General features: G+C 38.0%; 1 non-coding gene across 1 annotated transcript; it reads left to right on the top strand.

The window, feature by feature from the left end:
- The first annotated feature begins 3,017 nt into the window (after positions 1 to 3,017).
- Positions 3,018 to 3,090, top strand: Trnam-cau. The gene has a single exon. It is a non-coding gene; the product is annotated as a tRNA-Met (tRNA).
- The last annotated feature ends 6,725 nt before the right edge of the window (positions 3,091 to 9,815 follow it).

The raw sequence follows: 9,815 nt of genomic DNA, 5'->3' as shown, positions 1-9,815 counted from the left end.
TTGCTTGGTCAGTTTTTGGAATGTCCTTGTGTCTTTTAATTTGCTAATTTCAGTTGAAGGCATTTTAAATTAGAAGTCTTGTTGTACCGACCAAAAAGCAGACTGAGCAAAAATAATTCTATAATATGTACATTACTATTCGTATTTTGATTTAACGTTAGTTATCAGCAATGTACTTAATAACGAAAATATTAAATAAAATGACCCATAAAAACATAAACGTGGGAAAGAATCGATTTTAAAACGAAAATAGAAATATCAGTCTCCAACATATCAATTCACTCATGACTCACTTTTTCCAGCGTTGATTGGTTTAATCCCAAATGTTTATGGTTAATTCGCTTATTCATGACCAAGTTGAGGAAAATTTGTTAGTAACATATAAAGAATCGGTGAATTGAAGGGTAAAACATATAGGTTTCTAGCTCGTCCGAGGAATAGTTATTATAAAGTCCTTACGGATGGAGGTTTACAAAATATTTAGAAACCTTTTTCTAAAAACTGTACGTAACATGCAATTATTTTTACGAATTTATTTGCCGTCATTAATTATCTAATAGATTACATATTAGCTTTAGCACGCGTTTTTTATCGGTTCAATACTTAATAATTTTTATTTAAATATTAAATTTTATTACGTAATTAGTTAGCAATTAAACTATTCTTGGGAGAGGAAGAAATTTCATGTAAGTTATGTCAGCTGTTATCGCCAAGGGTGAAATTTGCAGGACTGGTTAAGAATAAGATATATGATGCGGAGAAACGAACAACACGGGAAACGCAAAACCTCTTGACTTTAATCATACAATCAAAAGTAACAACCTTTATCTTGATGACGGATGTCACAGTACAGACAATCTAGAAGTGAAAGAGCTTTTTAAATTTATTACTTAGGTGATCAACTTCTTTCTCCTATCATTTATTTTGCTTCCGAGTTGAGGAAAATTTGTTAGTGACAATTAAAAGATGTAAAGGATCGTTGAATTAAAGGGTAAAACATAATGATCAGTTTTTTATTATGGATTTCATCACGGGATTACATTATTTGACTTATTTTGCAAATAAAATAGGGCCTTATGTATCATTTTTATCACAAATCAAATGTTGATATTGTGACGGAACACGACATCACATACGTGATTTGAAGGGATATAATCACAATCGTCTCGAGCAAAGGATTATTGGAGTCAAACAAACAATCAATTACTCTTAAACATGCAAAATATATTTTACCCTTCATGAATTGTTACATTCTTCACAAAACAAAAAAAAAAAATACCCTGATGAAAATGATATGATTGAAATGATCACACTTAGCAACAAAAAGAAATAACGATGATGAAAACGTGATGCTTTCCCCCCTCCAAAATAGCACAAGTTACAAAACAAACAATCAAATGTGAATTGCTTGGGCCACTATCAACTTGTATCCTTGGATAAAGTTTTTGCACTTGGCTTTTCTGAGCACTTCTTAAAGTTATTTGAAAGGACGCGTTGCACTAAGGTTTGGGAGAAGACAATTTCTCGCTTATGACTAGGGGAAGTGAACGGTCGTCTGACCTTAAACAGATGACATAAGAGTCGCAGACTGCGACATTCTTAAAGTTTTCTGTTGCGGCTGGAACGGAGGAATGGTTTGTAGCACAACGATGTGGACCAGATGATCCACGACACCGAGGTAACTCCTCCCGCTCCGGGCGTGGGACACTGCTGAAACTCGTTCGGGCTGCTGCCAGCGTTGGCCACCAAGAGTACTCCGATTCCAACTTTGATGGCGATCATGCACATCAATACTTCCCATTAACATCGTTCCCTTAGTCGTCCAGTCAATCGTGCTCCCGACAGTTTGATTCATATATTCCTCTCCACACCACCTTTTCAGGCACTGTTGAGTTGTGGCGGTGGATCGTGCTCCCGATGCATTCCTTCCACGGGCATATATACCCCTCGGGAGGGGAAGTATCACAGGTGGAATGGTTTGCGGGAAAGGAGGGTGATTCCACTGAGGCCGGGAATAATTGTGTCACTAGTTGGCCCTAGTTAACTGGGACCAACACACCGGCCACCACACACCTGACTCATCCACACTCACGCATGCACACATCGCAAGACGCTATACACTACTCTGTGACCATCCCCTGCTCGAGTCATCACAATATAATTTTGCAAGTTTTTTTCCGGCTATATATTTGCGTCGAGTTTCTTCTTTGTCTTACTTAATCAACTTTGCATCAAATTATTTCCGGTGAAAATTTATCTATGTAAATTTGATAAGTTTTATGTAACCATCGGCACCTAATCGGTAGTTTTATTCTTATCGTAAAAATTAAAAATTGACGGTTGAATTTGAATTTGAAATTCGCACTCTTCCCGGTTCTAGGTTCGTTGTCCGTATAAAACGTGAGCCCCATTTCAGTATTTCCTCTTTTCAACGTTTCGTATTTTTTTTGGCCGAAAAAAAATTGTCTTCGTGCGGCACAATTTCGTTCACTACTCCGCGAACATGAAAGAAATCTTCTTTTCTCCACGGAAACTCTCCTCCTTTGATTTTCTATCAGTAGCGAGATTGAAGTAAAAGAGAGCTGCGGAGGAAATGGTGATGTTCTTCCTGAATCCACGCTGACATTCGAAGGAATACGTTTTCTTCATAAGGTGGGAGGCATTCTATTCTGACGATATTCCATGAGTGCATCTTAACATAAAATATCTCTTGCTAAAAAGTTAATTCTTTTGAGCTCCTTTTTTTAACTAAGAGATGTTTTTTCGGATTCCTGAGAAAGAAGCAAGGAAACAATAGAGCAAATGGTTAAAGAGAGTGCTCAAATATGGTATGTACAACTGTAGCCATACTTGGAGATAAATATTTAATTTTTTTATCTTTAGCATCAAGTTAGTGGTAAACATTATGCTAGAAGTCTTCCTGTGATTTCAAGGCCTCGGTAGCGCAGTAGCCAATACTTTTCTTTCTATAAGGTCAGCGGTCACCATTATCGTAGAAGTCTTCGGTTGATCACAAGGCCTCGGTAGCGCAGTAGGCAGCGCGTAAGTCTCATAATCTTAAGGTCGTGAGTTCGATCCTCACCCGGGGCATGTTTTTTGTCGGCTTCCGTGGCGGTGGCGACAAATCCTCACTAACAATACCAATGGTCTCGGGTTCGAGTCCCGTCAGGATAGATTACTCCTATCCAGGACTTGGATGTGTGCATAGAGTTTATGGATGCGTTCATCCACTATTGCTAGTTGCTGTTGAAATCCCCATATTAAAGAACTAAAAATTCATATTAAAGAACTCTGCTGTTTTTGGGAGCGATCAAAATAAAATGAAAAAAATGAAAATGACATAACTGATATTTTTGCTTCAGGTAATTCTTCAATTTAACATCCTTTATCGCCTTTTCTTGAATCTTCTCTCATGCCGTTCTTTCCTTCCTCTTGTCCTTCTACAGTTGTATCCCTCACACCGTCATGCCATCATGTTTTCAGAAGATTTCTCTCATTCTCTTCCCACAGCCTTCACATTGATCACACGATTGATTTCTATCCTTCTTCTACAGCAACACATTTATAATGCTCTTAATATAGTGATTAAAATATTTTTCCAATCACAGCATATTATTTCCAATAAGTCAACTTACAATTTTAATAAAACAATCTTATTAACTAATTATGGAGGCAAATTTTTGATAAGGTTTTCAATCCTCTTGGATTTATGAGATCCCAATCATGTTTTATTAGCTTGTAGAGAAAAAAGTTAATATAAGAATATGTCATGCCGGACTTTCGTGCTGGTATTTGTTAATGTTCACTTATGGAATAATTACATCAATACCTAAGTTCATAGGTTTTTTTCGTAACTTTTAGGTTTTTGTTGATCGAATACAAATTTTGACTCAAAGCCCTCAAGTTTTAATTTCTGGGAGTTAAAATACTAATATTTGAACAACGTAACTTTAATCTCGTCTCCTCTTTTTTGCGGTAAGATTTGCGTTTATTCGTTGCGGTTTTTCTCTCTATTCAGCCATCAAGTTTTTATCGGCGCACTCACACACTTGGTGGAGAAGAAAAGGTAACTTTTGGGTGACAAAAGCAGCTAACTTCGTGGAACACAGTGCCCACCCCAGTGGATTCAAGGAGATTGATTTATCCGTTTTGCTCCTGTTTGCCGATAGGAAAGGGGCGCAAAAAATACGGAGAATTATTGCCGTTTGCTTTCCGTGTCAATCACGCCCATATATGTGCAATTTCCTGCGGCGCGATTAGCAAGAGCATCAATTTTAATCTAATTACCGACCTATAAATTAAGAATTTTATTAAAGGAATAAATATCTACGGTCTGACCTATAGTTAACCCATACGGAGTCCCCATATTGTATAGTACTTAGAGTAACTAAATCTGTAGCACGCAACGACATCCCTTAATGAAAACACTTTCTCTGAATAGAAAAACCCTGGAATGTGGGAATCGAACCTGTGACCTACGATTTGGTACCAACCGCTTTGCCACACCACCACCTGCAAAACTAAAAAAAATTTAATGCATGGCAAATAATTTTGTATGATGATAAGGCTTCGCGCTGATTCCATTTAGTCATTGTCTTGGTAAAAATAGTGGATATAGATCACATAATTTCATTTAGTAATTACGGAGTCCTTTTTTTTCAGAAGAGTAATGCAGACCTGGTCGTGGGTGCAAGTTGCTACATTCCTCTATGTGTGTCCGTGCCAAAAAGGTGTCAGCCATGACATTCAGTAAATGTTAGGAAATTGAAGATATTTTGTGATCATGGTGGGAAGTGTTATATTCCAGGTCTCCTCCACGGAGATTACAAAATAGGATCCTCATGCCTGCCTCTAAATGTGTTGTCACACACCGAGCATTTAAATGGGTTTACAAAAGTCACCACACGTGTCGCTGATGAGCAAATTAATCCTAGTTTCACGGGGATATAATGTATAATTAGGAGTAGTTACCGAAATTCATATATGCGTAATGATGTAATATATATGAAATCCCTCACTTTTCATACGCAATTGCAAACATAACACTGAAAATATTGGTAAAATTGGATCGCATTGCACTCATCACCACGTCGCGGACATTCTTGAAAACTGGTTAAAATTTGACAGAAGTGGAAACAGAAATATGCCTTCTTTGGGATGGAATTGGGCCTCCTCTATGCATTCCCCTTGGTCTCCTCTAACGCTCCAACTCTTTATATTTATGCTGGAGAGTCACTGCTATGGATACGAATGATAAGTCTGGAGATCGACCAGGAAGAGCGAGACGGATTTTTCTTAAATATTTAATTATTTTCAGTACTCTTCCGTCGTTATTTATTGTCCAATACTTTTGTCTTTATATAAAATCAGCAGTTAACATTATGGTAGAAGTCTTTATTTATTCATAAGGCCTCGGTAGCGCGTAAGTCTCATAATCTTAAGGTCGTGAGTTCGATCCTCACCCGGGGCATGTTTTTTTGTCGGCTTCCGTGGCGGTGGCGACAAGTCCTCACTAACAATACCAATGGTCTCGGGTTCGAGTCCCGTCAGGATAGATTACTCCTGTCCAGGACTTGGATGTGTGCATAGAGTTTATGGATGCGTTCATCCACTATTGCTAGTTGCTGTTGAAATCCCCATATTAAAGAACTCTGTTTTTTAAATTAAAGAACTAAAAATTCATAAACATTCGCTTCCGTGGCGGTGACTATAAGTCCTCGCCTGCAATACCAAAGGTGGATTTTTCGCACAATTGTGCATTGCGGGTGACTCCCGTAAAAGTTATCACCGTGGCTAGTCCCGGTATACTTAAATACCAGAGGTCTCGGGTTCGAGTTACTCCTATCTAGGATTTGGATGTGTGCATAGAGTTTATAGATGCATGTGATCCACTATTGCTAGTTGCTGTTAAAATCCCCATTTTAAATAACTCATTGTGCTGTTTTCGGGAGTGATCAAGATAAAATGATAAAAAAATGAAAATGAAAAAAACGTCTTTTAGCGTAAGGTAATTCTTCAAATAAACAGCCTCCATCGCCTGCTCCACGCATCTCCTCTCTTGCAGTTCTTTCCTTCCTATTGTCCTTCAACATTAGTATCCCTCACTCCATCATGCCACGATGTTTTCAGAAGATTTCTCTCATTCTCTTCCCACAGCTTCCACATTGCTCACACGAAGGGTCCATTTGATTTACAGCATTCCTCTACATTAATACATTTTTAATGCTTCTTAATATCGTTATTTAAAGATTTTTTCACTCAAAGCACATTTCAATACACTTACCTTTCTTGCATCCATTGTTTAATTTTATGATACGAAGGAAAAAAAAGTAAGAATTACTTGTGAAGGTACTCACCACCTCAAAGCTCTCCGTAATCAGCCTTGTATATTCTCCTTTCAAATTCCTTGGCAATCGCTTTTGTATTTATTCGCTGTCTCTCGGACGGATGGAGTGACTTCTCGAAGATAAAAAGTCTCCAGAGAGATGATTACCGGCGCATAAATCCAGGTGATCTTGAGAAAAATATGGGTTGAAATGGGTTGTTCAGGTATCAACGATGCCGATTGCTCCCATCATGGCGCTCTTTGTGGAAGGAAAGGTAAGGGGTTAGGAATGAATTGGATGAATAATGAATGTAAATGGTGGTGTGAATTTTGGATCTAAAGGCATTAAGGTTATCCGCCGTTGAACGTTGTCGGTCTCGGGGTTTGCAACCCTCGAATCTTAATGAGTCTAACCACAGCCTCTTATTCTCGTTTCCCAAGTTCAATATTTATGAATTCTTGTTAATTGCTTTAAAGTGCTCATATATTTGTCAGTATTAATTCCAGACAATGCGAAAATATAATAGTACTGTGCCGATTTTTTCGAAAAATCTGCTAATATATTTGTAAGCGAAAACTGTGATATTTATAATAATTTAAAATCAAATATATTTTGGAAGGTAACGAAAGTTAAAATTTTGATGCTGGTGCAAATCATGAGACTTATGGGGGAAGTAACGAATGCTGCTGCAGTATGTGGAAAATACTAGTTCTCGAATAGCCATCTGTTGTGTTTTATCATTCGAGTCAATCGCCCTCGAAGTTCATTAATCTCTCCCAGAATTTTGATGATGTTGTGCTATGCTAACCCTCAATACATAATCAAAGAGAGCCTGACAGTACACTTTCGACAACATTCTTTCTCTGCCGATGTCAAAGCGTTGGAAAAACTGAATCTGAAGGCGATTTTTATATTCTCATTATCATTATAGTATTCTACCGATTAAGATAAGTTTCCATGGAGTACTATAGAAGTAATCCAGGAGCCTCCCTTTCCTTCCAGCACTGCTTTATTCAATTCACTGTAAGGCGTACTCTCTTTCATTCCATCTAAAAATCTTATTCTCTTCCTTCCCCTCCCTCGTTTCCCTAACATTCTACTCTCTAACACCGTTTCCAACATCCCATCCCCGCTAAGTACTCGCTCCATCTATACTATCTGTCTCATCCGTATGTCATCTAAAAGCAGCCTCTCCTCACCCACCATGTCCTCCTGCTCTCTGTCCATTTCACCTTCTCCATTCTTCTCCATAGTTATGACAAAACACCGCAGAGCTGTCATTTCTGGGTGACCTTGGCAATGGTGTGATTATATATTTGACTCCATCTTCATTTTGCAGGGGCACTCTTACAGATGGTGGCTTTGGCCGTTCATTACCCGCGTGTCAAGTTAATGAATCCAAGTTTCCTTGTTTAATGTTTATATTATCCATTTAGTCACCTAGCTTTAATAGCTTTGTATGAGCTCCAGGGACCCATCACATAGGCTCCAGGTGCTCTATCCTCTGGACCACTACGCTTCCCTTACATACCGCTGCAACATTCTCTTCCCTTCTCATCTCCCTCCGTCCTCCCATATACACACGCCTCGGAAGTATGAAGTAGCGGGTGCAGAAAAAACTCAAGCGAGGGGACGCAAAAGATATGTTGAGCTACCTAGACTTTTATCGTATTGAAAAGTAATCAAGTCACATGCAAATTTCTATGTTCACTGATTATACACATATACAAGATAATACCATCTTATAATATAAAATAGCTACAATTGTGGTCCTGCATGTTAGGTGATGCGGGCGACCCCACAAGGGGGGGCGCGTGCCCCCTGCGCCCTCCATATGTATCCGTCACTGAAAGTATGTAGCTCATTTAAATCCTCCTGTATTGAAAAAAATTTCGTATTATTAAAATATACTGAGCAATTTCTGTAAATATTAAGGTTTACCTTAATGACGAAAGGTTGGATGGAAGAAGGAACTTCCCAGTCTCAATTTCTTCCCAATAAAGTCGTTTTATTATTATTACTTTTAACCTCCCACCTCAGCATGCACGTTTAGGCTCATTAAAAGGTTGCATTCAGTATCATTCATTTTCCCATAATCTTGCACCGTGCTCCTCTCATCAGATCTTCACCGATCACGAACTCCTCCTTTGCAATAGCTTTAAACAAAGGCTTTTCTCTTCTCTCCTTTTACCTTTCTAACCTCCTTATTCTCCTTGTTTATAACTTTCGTGTACGAGAAATTTTTGGAAAATATTGGATTGTCGCTCCTTTAAACATAGTTCAAGCACTGAAGCCCTACAGTCAAAGAGATACTTGATAATTTACTTTTAGCTAATATATTTATTTAATAAAAGTCTCCAACATTTACATAAATCATTCGAATTTGCTAAAAATTCTGAGGAGAAGTATGTCTTCTTATGCATCTGAAAAATGTCCATTTTTATATACTTTAGTTCTTATTGTAATTGAGGAATCCATTTAGATGCGAAGTAATGCCCTCGAAATATAAAAACATCATGGCTCTGTGTAAGTCATGGGATGTGTTTCTTTTAATTTCGTACATTTTTCTTGTCGAAAAACGGGGCTTGGGCTTCCATTTCGTTGGGCTCTCCATATGAATTTGTCCTCAACAACGGTGCTAAGCGACAAAACACGGAGCAGCGAAATCTCATTTCGGGTAGCAGGATATAGAGGGAATTGTGGTGGATACAAGAAGCGGAGAGGAAGGCGTCACAACGGGGATAATGCGAATGAGCCCTTAAAGGTGGTGCTGGGGAGGCAATCTTGCGGCGCGGCGGGCGGGCGGGCTTGCTCAAATGGACGTGGAATACGTTTTGCTTGGGCACCATGAATCATATCTCTCTCTACCTTCCTGTTCCCTCGCTATTCTGCCTTCCTTTCCCCTATCAATGTAACTACCTCCATCATTCCTCCCTCACATCATATCTATCTCTTACTCTCTATCCTCATCCCATCAGCTGCCTAAGAATCGTCCAGGGATGGACAAATGGGCAAAATACAGAGCGAGGAGTATTTGAAATACAACATATCGCTCAAAATGTAATTGTAACACTAAATACAGCTTGAAATGTTTTTGAAATGCAAAATACCTTTGACTTGGATATTTGAAAAACAAACAGCAAAATATTATTTTAAATACCGTTTAAAGTTTAAAATAAATTTTTATGGAAACTAAGATATCTTAAAACTATATAACCTGCCTTGGCACGTTATGGATAGTTGCAAACATGAATATGACGATTCTTAGGAAAACGAAGTAATCTCTAAAGCATAATGTTAATGAAGTGTTATAAGAGCTTCTTCAAAAGTATTTTATGAATGTATTTGTTATTTAAGAATGGGAAAATACGAAAAATCTGTATTTGAAATACATAATGCAAGATACATTTAGGTTGTGTATTTGAAATTCCAAATACAAATTAAAAATGCATTTAGAATTCGTATTTTAAAATACTTGTATTTAAAATA

This window comes from Ischnura elegans, chromosome 5 (assembly GCF_921293095.1).
Source record: "Ischnura elegans chromosome 5, ioIscEleg1.1, whole genome shotgun sequence".
NCBI classification, from domain to species: Eukaryota; Metazoa; Arthropoda; class Insecta; order Odonata; family Coenagrionidae; genus Ischnura; species Ischnura elegans.
This window is presented reverse-complemented; position numbering and strand designations above follow the sequence as displayed.